This window comes from Leucoraja erinacea, chromosome 31 (genome assembly GCF_028641065.1).
Source record: "Leucoraja erinacea ecotype New England chromosome 31, Leri_hhj_1, whole genome shotgun sequence".
Taxonomy (NCBI): Eukaryota; Metazoa; Chordata; class Chondrichthyes; order Rajiformes; family Rajidae; genus Leucoraja; species Leucoraja erinaceus.
In genome coordinates this window covers 1,671,863-1,685,534 of record NC_073407.1, presented here as the reverse complement: position 1 = coordinate 1,685,534, position 13,672 = coordinate 1,671,863, and the positions used below count along the sequence as shown (strand labels likewise).

General features: G+C 43.5%; 1 protein-coding gene across 2 annotated transcripts in view; it reads right to left on the bottom strand.

The window, feature by feature from the left end:
* The window catches only part of LOC129711823 (ras-related protein Rab-14), a 41,371-nt gene extending 37,283 nt beyond the window's left edge, over positions 1 to 4,088 (bottom strand). The window contains exons 1-2 of one of the 2 annotated variants that reach the window (XM_055659759.1): positions 3,931 to 4,088; positions 2,418 to 2,511 (exon numbers count right to left, since the gene is read on the bottom strand). The gene's annotated coding sequence lies outside the window, so the exon portion shown is untranslated. The remainder of the gene's footprint in view (positions 1 to 2,417; positions 2,512 to 3,930) is intronic. The other variant, XM_055659760.1, reaches the window with a different exon arrangement.
* Positions 4,089 to 13,672: the final 9,584 nt, after the last annotated feature.

Below are 13,672 nucleotides of genomic sequence, written 5' to 3'. Positions count from 1 at the left end.
GTCAACTGGCTGTTACAATTGACACTGAAGCCACTTCAGCTCCTTACTTGTGGCTGCTGCAGGGGTACTGAATACCACCTTAAAGGGCCTGTCCCACACCGATTTTTTTGGCGACTGCCAGCATCATTGACCGACGTGTCACAACATTTTTTTTGTCGCCACTAGATTTTGAAATGTTCAAAATCTTTATGAGACCCTGATATAACGCCAGCAGTCTCACCGAAAAAGGAAAAAAAAAAGAAAAAAAACAGCAAGTGGGACAGGCCCTTTATAATGTTGCATTACAAACCCATTTGCTTCCCTTAATGCTGCATCTATTAATGTAGAGGCCACAAGGAAGTAGATTTTTGTACAATATTGGAGTTTATCCCTCTTAACGTCTGGAAAACCGAGGCATATTCAGTTCAGCAGGTCAGTAGCAACACCTGAACACCATTTTGTATAGACAATAATCGGAGCCAGCTCAAAATTGTGAAGGTAAAGGCAGGTTTCATATATTCAAAGGAAACCAAAATGGCAATTGATATTTAAATAGCCTGTACTGAATATTAAACATTTAAATTTCACAAAAGTTTCCTTTCTGGAAGTATTTCTCAATAAAACAGCCAAAATCTAAATTTCGCGGGCAAGAGAAAATCACTAAGCTTGCAAATCGGAGTAAAAGTTACTTGCTGTGTTTACTGGGTTTAATCACCTGACTTTGTTTATAGAAAACTCACATCTTAAATATTCTAAGTGCCTTTGTCAACTACTTTGTTCTCACCACTCAGCAATTACCTCACATCTTAAGTAACCATGGGTACTGTAACCAAACGTATTACTTCAGTTAAAAGCATTTATTTCACATCAACACAGCATGCCAAGCAGTATTTATGCTCCTAATTTTTCTCAGTCAGAGTGAAAACAGGTGGCATGTCTAACATCCCACACATAGACCAGAAAACAGCTCATGTATCATCACAAATACAATGAGTTTAAATGTTTTGTTTTCTCACCACAAATTATCACAAACTACCAAGGACAACAACTGGCCCTGCTGATGGGGCATACACCTGCTCATATGGAGCCAAGGGATGAGAAGTGGAAACATCAATATTATCTGGTAAAGATGTAGAATGTGTCAATATATACAGGAGTTGCAAACCTATGCATTACCACATTAGGCCTCCATTACGTTATTTCACAAAGGTGAAAACATTGGAGGCTTCAAAATTCAAGGTTAAATCTGATGAGACCCAAACACACATCAACACACCACTGCACTTTGTAATGCACACAGGTCTCAATTTTGTATATGCAGCATGCTTTATCCATCAATAAGAATCTTGCAAATGGGCCATCAACCAAGACTTAATCTTTATCACTCCTTCCGTGCCTCAGGTCATCTCTAAGCATTCCAAATGGGAGTATTTTTGGTCACTAGTGTGATGTAGGAAGACGCTGGATCCTAATACAAAATGACCTTACATCAGAGCAAAACTATCAACATGCACTCACACAAGACCTATGCTAGAAGGAGATTGCAGAATCAATGAAGTTTGACATAAAAGCATTCATTTCCTAAAATGTTTTTTTCTTCTCCACTCTACCAAACACTTTGGAACTGTAGCCATTGTAGCCACAGCAATGCACCACTCAATTCTCCTCTCCCCGCCTGGTCAGAACCAGCCCAGGCCACAATAGGGAACATTGATCAACCAGTGTTAAAATGTATAAAATCACACACATAATAGTTAAAAAGGAAGACCCTCAAATTGCAGACAGAATGTCAGGTAGAAGAATCAATCCATTTTCAGATTTCAAAATAACTTGAAAGCTTTTAAAAGCTCTAATTTAATTCCAGTTGCCAGGAATAAAGTGAGATCAGAGATACTCTGCACACCCGACATATTATGAAGATCTATTTTTCAATTCTAATTAACATTACCTGTGCAACAAATAATATTTGGTTCGATGGACAGAAAATGCTGGAGTAACTCAGCGCGACAGGCAGCATCTCTGGATAGAAGGAATGGGTGACATCATCCATTCCTTCTATCCAAAGATACTGCCTGTCGCGCTGAGTTACTCAAGCATTTTGTCATTCTTCGAACCAAATATTATAACTGATAGCAATTTATCCAAAAAAGCAACTAAACCATAAAGGAAAACTTTTTTTTTTTTAAAACAAACTATCATCTATTATAGGACAATTTATAAACAATTACTTACATTTGTACAATGCTAGATTTCTACTTACTTTCAAATGTTTCTAAATAATATGATTAATTTTTAAGCCAATTATTGCATAAATGTACTACAATTGAAATTTCCTGGATCAGGCAAATAATGTCTTCCTAATAAACTTATTGTGTTAAGATACTCAATGATCACACATGGAAATATATATGACAAGATCAACTTTGAATCAAGAATACCTTTGAGGCTTAGTGCAGTGGGCAAAAAACTTTCACCCCGAACTTCAGTTCAAATCCGGACCAGAGTCATGGGATGGATGTCTTCTCTCTATCACTGCAAGCAAGAATCCAACGAGAAATAAGTCTGAGATTGCATATAATATGGAAGTTTAGAATTTCTGAGATGCCACAAGTTACTTTCTCTGAGAGACATAAATATAGATTGGCGCAGTAGTGAGTGCTACAATATCAGGGCAAGAGCACCAATAGATGGAAGTTTTACATGTATCTGTGTTATTTGAAAAGAGACGCGACTCTGGCACTGGAGCAGTCCATTATCCAGGTTTTTTGTACATCTCCAACACTTTACATCAAAGCTAAAAGTAAATGGTATCCTGCCATATGCATTCCTCAATCATTCAAAAACAAAGCTTGCCCTTCCAACTGGTATAACACTACTTCCTGGCGTTAATCCCAAATTTGCCTCCGATGCATGTAAAAAACTTCAAATGAGAAAGTTACTTAATGCTAGTCACAAATTTCCTGTTTCAAATAAAAGTCAGCAATCAATATCAATATTACAACATTCAAAATAAACACCCATTTGACATGTATCTGTGCCATTTTGAAATCGGTATGGTAAATCAAGGGAAACATGAAATCAGGAAATGTACATGCATGTAAAGAGCATTGATTAGAATCTAGGAAAGCAAAGTAGTGATGTCATTAGTGTGTGAAGCCACACTCTAGTTCATAAATGAATCCATTGTTACACTGATGAATACAATAATCCTCCCCCTACAAATACTGCAGAGGAATGTCATGAAGATCTACTGCATGATACAACTTAGCACGAGAACGTTAAAAAAAACCTCAGTGCCAACGTCCCAGCCTCACCGGGCTGTGATCTTTCATATTCCATGCGAAAAATACCACACTGCATATGTGGACAGCTTAACAAAACACGATTGAAGCTGCTAGAACCGTGCTGCACGTCTCATAATTCATGCAATGCAGCCTTCTTCAACTGAATCCACTTCCCCACCCAACTGGCACCACCCAACCTGGCACCACCAATGTCAGCTGGATGAGGAGCTTGCAAACAACAAAAGCTGTTGGATTTTCTACAGTGCGAAGGTTAGATGTGGGAGCAGGGGGGTAGAGGTGGGGGCAGAGGACTGAGCTGTGGCCGCAGGTCGCCTCCATCCATCATTGATCGGGGGGTGAAGTGAAGTGTACGGCGGGGACGCCGGAGGCCAGTGAGCTGCAGGGGAGCGGCCTGACTCAGCCACACGGCCGGCGGGCTACAGCGGACCCAGCAACGAACAAGCCCCGACATACACCCAGCCGCCCTAGGCCCGGCGGCGGCAAAGAGCCGGGGACGGGCGGAGGCAAAGAGCCGGGCCACAGCCTCTGCGCCCTCCTCTGCCGGTCGGTCGGCCGGGCCGGGCCCTCCCTCTCTTCTCCTCCTCTCCCCGCCCAGTCACAACCGGGCTGGGCCGCCGCTACACCGCAGCCCCCGTCTCCACCTCACCGTCGTCTATCGGCGTCTGTGCACGACTGTCACTTCAAAGCTGCCCCCAGGTTAAATAAATATGAAGCCCACTTTTCACAGCCTCCCTCCCGGCAACCTCCAAGATGGCGTCGACTTCCGTCGGGGTTTCCTGCAGCTCGTCACAGGGGCAGGTGAAAGGTCAGGGAGGGGCGGAGAGCGCGGAACGGAGCGGAGGGGCGGACCAAGTGGAGGAGGGGATGGGCGGGGAGGGGCGAAAAAGGGCGAGGAGGGGGAGGGGCGGGAGGAGGGGCGTGGAGCGGGGGCGGCTCTTGGAGGCGGGAGGGGAGTGGGAGTGGGAGTGCCAGCGGGAGTGGCAGCGCAGAGAGGGCTGTCCGTCTATCGTCCCGCCCTGTGCTCCAGGAGGCGGCTGAGGTAGGCGCAATAACAACATCTACTGTCATGCAGCACATAAACATGTCCATGCCATACTTTTGTAGGAAGGCTGAAGAAGGGTCTCGACCCGAAACGTCATACACTCATTCTCTCGAGAGATGCTGCTGTCCCGCTGAGTTACTCCAGCATTTTGTGTCTATGTTCAATCTGTCCCCTCTCATTTTAAACCTATGTCTAGCAATGTTACAAAATTTTGAGATTTAAAAAATCAAGTCTGCAATTTATCCCATCAGATAAAGCATAACAATAAGTTTAATTTGACACCTAATTCACTTTCATATCTCAAGTAATAAAAACGTTATGGCCATTTTCATACTCGGAAATTAGCATCTTGTTCCCTATTGATTTTCTATGGACATAACAAAAAAGCTGTGATCGTGGACAGTCAAAAACCCATAACCTTCTTAAAAATTAAGAGAACTGAATGAAATTTTCAGTTATCATAGATTGAAGCATTCTGAAACAAATATAATATAATCTTACTTGGATGACCTGAAATTAAAGCATATAATTAGTTAGTTACCCAATTGTAGCTAATTTCAAACTTCAATTACTAGTCTAAACATCTATCCATTTCTTAATAAATGATTAACATTTTTAAATAGCCTAACATGATTTTTAAATCTCATTTACATCAATTTATAGGCCAAATGGAAGGAATTTAGTGTTCATTTGCTGTAAATTAAAGTCAATTTAAATCGGCTTTCTAGTGGGTTCCTGTGAACGCGCTGGTTTAGAACGTTCACATTGCGCTGGATTTGTGCCCTCAAATGCCCAGAAAAATACTGCGGGATATAAAGAGCCCAAAATGAGCTACTTGCTATAGAAAACTTTATATACAGGGTTCTTAACAAGCCCCATTTCATGTAAAAATAAGGTACATACCTTTAATTGTTTGCTTTATAAAACCCTGGGGCTGCGAGAGGTTGCGGAGTGAGAGAGTGATTTTTAAACTACTATAAATATTATACAAGGCCATAAAAACTAATAATACCTATTGCGACGGGGTCTTTCAGCGATTTTCCGTTAATGATTTACTAGGCTGAACATTTTCGATTGGAACAGCCTAGTAAAAATCGCGTTTTAAACCCGCCCCCTCTAAACAGCGCCAAAATCACACACAAGGGGTGGGGCAGATGCTCAATCGTACCTGAATCGTGGCTGAGCATCTGCTCAGAATTTTGTAACATTGCTAGTCCTAGCTTGCCCAATTTCACATTAGACTGAAGATCAGGCCTCATGTCCTTGCAACATCCTCAAATCTTTTCTGCATTCATTCCAGCTTAATAACATCCTTTCTATTGTAGGGTGCCAAAACAAACATGATACTCCAAATGTAACCTCGCCAGCATCTTGTACAACTGTAATAGAACGTCCTAACCTTGACGGATGAAGGCCAATGTACCAAAAGCCTTCTTTGCTGCCCGAGTGTTGCCACTTTAAGGGAACTATGTAACTGCTCCTATATCCCTCTGCTGTACAACAATCCCCAGGGCCTTGCCATTCATTGTGAAGGTCCTGCCCGGGTTTGACGTGCATACATGGAACACATCACACTTACAGTGGCTTGCAAAAGTATTCATACCCTTGAACTTTTCCACATTTTGTCACGTTACAACCACAAACGTAAATGTATTTTATTGGGAGTTTATGTGATAGACCAACACAAAGTGATGCATAATTGTGAAGTGGAAGGAAAATGATACATGGTATTCAAATTTTTTTACAAATAAAAAACTGAAAAATGTGGCGTGCAAAAGTATTCAGCCCCCCTGAGTCAATACTTTGTAGAACCGCCTTTCGCTGCAATTACAGCTGCAAGTCTTTTGGGGTATGTCTCTACCAGCTTTGCACATCTAGAGACTGACATTTTTGCCCATTCTTCTTTGCAAAATAGCTCAAGCTGTCAGATTGGATGGAGAGCATCTGTGAACAGCAATTTTCAAGTCTTGCCAGAGATTCTCAATTGGATTTAGGTCCGGACTTCGACTGGGCCATTCTAACACATTAATATGCTTTGATCTAAACCATTCCATTGTAGCTCTGACTGTATGTTTAGGGTTGTTGTCCTGCTGGAAGGTGAACCTCCGCCCCAGTCTCAAGTCTTTTGCAGACTCTAACAGGTTTTCTTCCAAGATTGCCCTGTATTTGGCTCCATCCATCTTCCCATCAACTGACCAGCTTCCCTGTCCCTGCTGAAGAAAAGCATCCCCACAGCATGATGCTGCCACCACCATGTTTCACAGTGGGGATGGTGTGTTCAGGGTGATGTACAGTGTTAGTTTTCCGCCACACATAGCGTTTTGCATTTAGGCCAAAAACTTCAATTTTGGTCTCATCTGACCAGAGCACCTTCCTCCACATGTTTGATGTGTCCCCCACATGGTTTGTGGCAAACTGCAAACGGAACTTCTTATGGCTTTTCTTTCAACAATGGCTTTCTTCTTGCCACTCTTCTATAAAGGCCCGATTTGTGGAGTGCACGACTAATAGTTGTCCTGTGGACAGATTATCCTACCTGAGCTGTGGATCTCTGCAGCTCCTCCAGAGTTACCATGGGCCTCTTGGCTGCTTCTCTGATCAATGCTCTCCTTGCCCGGCCTGTCAGTTTAGGTGGACAGCCATGTCTTGGTAGGTTTGCAGTTGTGCCATACTCTTTCCATTTTCGGATGATGGATTGAACAGTGCTCCGTGAGATGTTCAAAGCTTGGGATATTTTTTTATAACCTAACCCTGCTTTAAACTTCACCACAACTTTATCCCTGACCTGTCTGGTGTGTTCCTTGGGCTTCATGATGCTGTTTGTTCACTAATGTTCTCTAACAAACCTCTGAGGCCTTCACAGAACAGCTGTATTTATACTGAGATTAGATTACACACAAGTGGACTCTATTTACTAATTAGATGACTTCTGAAGGCAATTGGTTGCACTGGATTTTATTTAGGGGTATCAGAGTAAAGAGGGCTGAATACTTTTGCACGCCACACTTTTCAGATTTTTATTTGTAAAAATATTTGAAAACCGTTATTATTTTCCTTCCACTTCACAATTATGCGCCACTTTGTGTTGGTCCATCACATAAAATCCCAATAAAATACATTTACGTTTGTGGTTGTAACGTGACAAAATGTTCAAGGGGTATGAATACTTTTGCAAGCCACTGTAAATGCATTAAACTCCATTAACCATGCCTTGGCTCACTTGCCCACCTGATCAAGATCCTTCTGTAAGTTTTGATAACCCTATTCACTGTCTGCGATACCCCCTACTTTAGTGTCAATCAAAAACGTTGCTTAGTTTAGTTTAGATATCCTTCGGCCCACCGAGTCCACACCGACCAGCAATCCTCGCACATTAACACTTTAATGTTCGAGGATTTAACATTAACATTTTGTCACGTGGAAAAGCTTTTCCCACTGAGAGTAGGGAAGATTCAAACAAGGGGACATGACTTGAGAATTAAGGGACTGAAGTTTAGGGGTAACATGAGGGGGAACTTCTTTACTCAAAGAGTGGTGGCTGTGTGGATTGAGCTTCCAGTGAAGGTGGTGGAGGCAGGTTCGTTTTTATCATTTAAAAATAAATTGGATAGTTATATGGACGGGAAGGGAATGGAAGGTTATGGTCTGAGCGCAGGTATATGGGACTAGGGGAGAATATGTGTTCGGCATGGACTAGAAGGGTCGAGATGGCCTGTTTCCGTGCTGTAATTGTTATATGATTATATGGTAACACTCTCCTATACACATTCGGGACAATTTACATTTATACCAAGTCAATTAACCTACGAACCTGTACGTCTTTGCAGTGCGGGAGGAAACCGAAGATCTCGGAGAAAACGGATGCAGTCACAGGGAGAACGTACAAACTCAGTACAGACAGCACTCCGTACAAACAGTCCGGATCTAACCTGGGTCTCTGGCACTGTAAGTGCTGTAAGGCAGCAAATCTACTGCTGCGCCACCATGCTTGCAAATTCTCATCTAAATTGTTAATATAAATCACAAACAGCAATGGACCTAGCCCTGATTCTTGAAGACACGTGGGTAAGAAAGGTTTGGAGGGATGTGAGCCAAATGTGGGCATTTTGTCCAGAAAGGACAAGTTGGGCAGAAGGATCGGAAGTGGCAGTGATGAGAGTGAGAAATTGCGAGGAAGCGTAGCGACCGAGGTGGGGGAGGGTGTGTGAGGGGATGTTCCCCCTGCCATAGTAGGCTCTGGAGGCGGCACCAACCCGGTCACTCACCCGGTCCGCTCCTGGCTCCAAGCCGGGGTTAAATCTCCATGGGGTGTGGACAGAGCGGCCAATGGACATAGAGCCGCCGGAGGTGAGAGTGGGAAGTGTGTGTTGTGCCTCAGGGGGGAAGGGGGAGGGGGGTTGGTGCTGGAACCACCGCCGTCATGTCTCACCTATCACACCATCTGCATGGGAGAAACTAAACTACTTTTTTTGCCCCCAAAATCATCCTGCAGGCCGGTAGTTTAATAGTCCTGCTTTAAACCAATGCCCTCTGGTGCTTGAATCACATATCCTGGGAAACAGACTATGCATTCACCTGATATTCCCCTCATGGTTTTTACTCACCTCTAAAGCAATTCTTGCTTTATTTTGAACTTTCAGCACCCGCAGATTTTTGAGCGTGAGAAATTTTGTGATCAGCGTGAGAGCATGAGAATTTTGTGAAATGCGTGAGTCTGGCAGTCCTGCTAATAATGCAAACATTTTATGCAAAGTTCCAATTGTTTGGACAAAAATCACTTATTACTGCTTTATAACAATTAAGTTACTTTAAGACCATTTCAGAAATGATGGCAGTCAACAAATATTCAACTAATAAATTAAAGCAAACTAAAAAGAAATAACATGTTGCCTTTCCTGACTCTACCTCATAAGTACTTTAACGCTGTTAACAAAGCAAAGGGATATTAATCTCAATAATCAAAATGGGGAAAGTGGGGGTAATTTAGCTTAAATGGTAATTCTAAGCCCATTCAGATCTTCATAGAGTCAGTTGTACAACATGTACGTGGCTGGCCCTATTTTTCCATAATGATCAAGTTGGCATTCTGCGTGCCCAGGGACTAGCTGCAGTTCTCAGGTCGGCTCGCCTGCCCCGACCCAGCGAAAACGAGTTGAAAAAAAATGCGGTTTTTCGGGTTACGGGCCGGATTCAGCCCATGTGCCATAGGTTACCGAACTCTGTCCTAGATGTTTGGCCTCATCGTGGTCCTCACCATGTTTTACAACCGATTCACCAGGTTAGTTCTATCCAGCTACTTCATGTTGTCAGCGGCTGCACATCCAACCAAGAAAGAAGAGCGGCGACGTCACTCACAGCCGCCAACTGACGCGCTTCCCCAGACTGCACAGATCGTTGTGATGTGGCGCAAAAAGACAAACTGTGCAGGGACTGAAGAGAGCGTGAGAATTCTGTCATCAGCGTGAGAATTGGCTGAAATGCGTGACTCTCACGCTCAAAGCATGAGAGTTGGCAGCCCTGTCTAAGGCCAGGATGTGACAACAGACGCACAGGGAGACACATGCACAAACGAAGACACACACACACACACACACACACACAAAGGGAGACAGACAGACACACACACACACACACACACAGGGAGAGTGAGAGTTGGCAGCCCTGGTGATGCAGTTGAAGAAAGGGGACTATGAAGGCATGAGAGAGGAGCTGGCCAAGGTAGACTGAAAAGGGATCCTAGCAGGAATGATGGTGGAACAGCAAGGGCAGGAATTTCTGGGCATAATCCGGAATACGCAGGATCATTTCATTCCAAAAAGGAAGAAAGATTCTAAGAGGAGTAGGAGGCAACTGTGGCTGACAAGAGAAGTTAAGGATAGAATAAAACTAAAAGAAAAGATGTATAACACAGCAAAGAGTAACCGGAAGCCAGAGGATTGGGAAACTTTCATAGAACAACAGAAGGAAGCAAAACGGGCAATACGGGCTGAAAAAATGAAGTACGAGGGAAAGCTGGCCAGGAATATAAAGAAGGGCAGTAAAAGCTTCTTTAGATATGTTAAGGGAAAAAGAGTAGCAAATGGGGGTCCCTTGAAGGCAGACGGGGGAAATTATTATGGGTAACAAGGAAATGGCAGAAGAGTTGAACAGATACTTCGGATCTGTCTTCACTAAGGAAGACACAAACAATCTCCCAGATGTACTGGAGGACAGAGGATCTAAGGGGGTACAGGAACTGAAAGATATTTTCATTAGGCGAGAAATATTATTGGGTAAGCTAATGGGACTGAAGGATGATAAATCCCCTGGGCCGGATGGTCTGCATCCCAGGGCCCTCAGGGAGGTGGCTTTTGAAATAGTGGACGCATTGGTGATCATTTTCCAATGTTCAATAGATTCAGGATCAGTTCTTGTGGATTGGAGGATAGCTAATGTCATCCCACTTTTCAAGAAAGGAACGAGAGAAAACGGGGAATTACAGACCAGTTAGCCTGACTTCGGTGGTAGAAAGATGCTGGAGTCATTTATTAAAGAGGTCATAATGGGGCATTTGGATAGCATTAAAATGATTAGTCCTAGTCAACATGGATTTGTGAAAGGGAAATCATGCTTGACTAATCTTCTGGAATTTTTTGAAGATGTGACAAGTAAAATGGATGAAGGGGAGCCAGTGGATGTAGTGTATCTAGACTTTCAGAAAGCCTTTGATAATGTCCCGCACGGGGACTGGTGACTAAAATTAGAGCACATGGTATTGGGGGTAGGGTGTTGACATGGATAGATAATTGGTTGGCAGACAGGAAGCAAACAGTAGTAGGAGTGAACGGGTCCTTTTCAGAATGGCAGGCAGTGGCGAGTGGAGTGCCGCAAGGCTCGGTGTTGGGGCCGCAACTGTTTACCATATATATTAATGATTTGGAAGAGGGAATTAGGAGCAACACTAGCAAGTTTTAGATGACACAAAGCTGGGTGGCAGTGTGAACTGTGAAGAGGATGTTAGGAGGTTGCCCTCATCTGACCACATCTGGAGTATTGTGTACAGTTTTGGTCTCCTAATTTGAGGAAGGACATCCTTGTGATTGAGGCAGTGCAGCGTAGGTTCACGAGATTGATTGCTGGGATGGCGGGACTGTCATATGAGGAAAGATTGAAAAGACTAGGCTTGTATTCACTGGAGTTTAGAAGGATGAGGGGGATCTTATAGAAACATATAAAACTATAAAAGGACTGGACAAGCTAGATGAAGGAAAAATGTTCCCAATGTTGGGCAAGTCCAGAACCAGGAGCCAGTGTCTTAGAATAAAGGGGAGGCCATTGTGAGAAAAAACGTTTTCACCCAGAGAGTTGTGAATTTGTGGAATTCCCTGCCACAGAAGGCAGTGGAGGCCAAATCACTGGATGGATTTAAGAGAGAGTTATAGATAGAGCTCTAGGAGCTAGCGGAATGAAGGTATATGGGGAGAAGGCAGGCATGGGTTATTGATTTGGGACGATCAGCCATGATCACAATGAATGGTGCTGGCTCGAAGGGCCAAATGGCCTCCTCCTGCACCCATTTCCTATGTTTCTATGATCTGCTTCCATGTTGTGTGACTGACATTATTTTAAAACATGTTGCTATAAATTCCATTAAATCATCCATTTGCCTAATTACAACGTAGATGCAATTATCATTGCATGTTGCCCCATTATTATCTTATTACATACTACATTGGTCAGTTTTCACTTTTTTCTCTAATTTGTAAGGTGCATCCAATACTCACGGCAAACTATAGTACTCTTACCGATTTCCAGCACCAGCGGTTTGGGTTATGACAAGGTAGATGGAGAAATAATGTTTTGGCCTGCCCTGATATTTAGTTTAGTTTATTGTCACATGTACCAAGGTACAGTGCAATACTTTTTTGTTGCGTGCTATCCAATGAGCAGAAAGACTATACCATGAGTACAATCTAGCCATTAATATTTACAATATATATTAATGATTTAGATGAAGGGATTGAAAGGAACATGAGCAAATTTGCAGATGACACAAAGCTGGGTGGCAGTGTGAACTGTGAGGAGGATGCAGGGTGACTTGGACAGGTTGGGCGAGTGGGCAGATGCATGGCAGATGCAGTTTAATGTAGATAAATGTGAGGTTATCCACGATTATTATCTGAATGGTGTCAAGTTAGGAAAAGGAGAAGTACAACAAGATCTGGGTGTCCTTGTTCGTCAGTCACTGAAAGTCAGCATGCAGGTACAGCAGGTAGTGAAGAAAGCGTTGGCCTTCATAACAAGAGGAGTAGAGTATAGGAGCAAAGAGGTCCTTCTGCAGTTGTACAGGGCCCTAGTGAGACCACACCTGGAGAATTGTGTGTAGTTTTGGTCTCCAAATTTGTGGAAGGACATTCTTGCTGTTGAGGGAGTGCAGCGTAGGTTCGCGAGGTTAATTCCCGGGATGGCGGGACTGTCATATGTTACAAGAATGGAGCGACTGGGCTTGTACACTCTGGGGTTCAGAAGTTTGAGAGGGGATCTTTTTGGAACATATAAGATTATTAAGGGATAGGACTCGCTAGAGGCAGGAAACATGTTCCCGATGTTGGGGGAGTCAACAACCAGGGGCCACAGTTTAAGAACAAGGGGTAGGCCATTTAGAACTGAGATGAGGAAAAACCTTTTCACCCAGAAAGTTGTGAATCTGTGGAATTCTCTGCCTCCGGCAGTGGAAGCCAATTCTCTGGATGCTTTCAAGAGAGAGTTTGATAGAGCTCTTAAAGATAGTGGAGTCTAGGGATACGGGGATCAGCCATGATCACAGTGAATGGCAGTGCTGGCTTGAAGGGCCGTATGGCCTACTCCTGCACCTATTGTCTATTGTCTATTAAAGATAGTCTGTGGGTTTCCAATTAAATAGATGGTAGCTCAGGACTGCACTCTAGTTGTTGGTAGCATGTTTCAGTTGCCTGATAACTGCTGGGAAGAAACTGTCCAGGAATCTGGAGGTGTGAATTTTCACACATCTGTACCCCTTGCCTGATGGGAGAGGGGAGAAGACGGAGTGTCCAGGGTGAGACCCGTCCTTCATTATGCTGGTGGCCTTGCTGAGGCAGTGTGAAGTGTAGATGGAATTAATGAAAGGGAGGTTAGTTTGAGTGATGATCTTGCCTGCGTCCACAATCCTCTGCAATTTCTTGCGGTCTTGGATGGAGCTGTTCCCTAACCATGCTGTGATGCATCCCGATAAAATGCTTTCTTCGGCGCATCTGTAGAGGTTGGTGAGAGTTGTTGGGGACATGCCGAACTTAGTGACATGGTGTCAGGACAACAACCTCTCCCTCAACCTTTCCTGTCTGCAAAA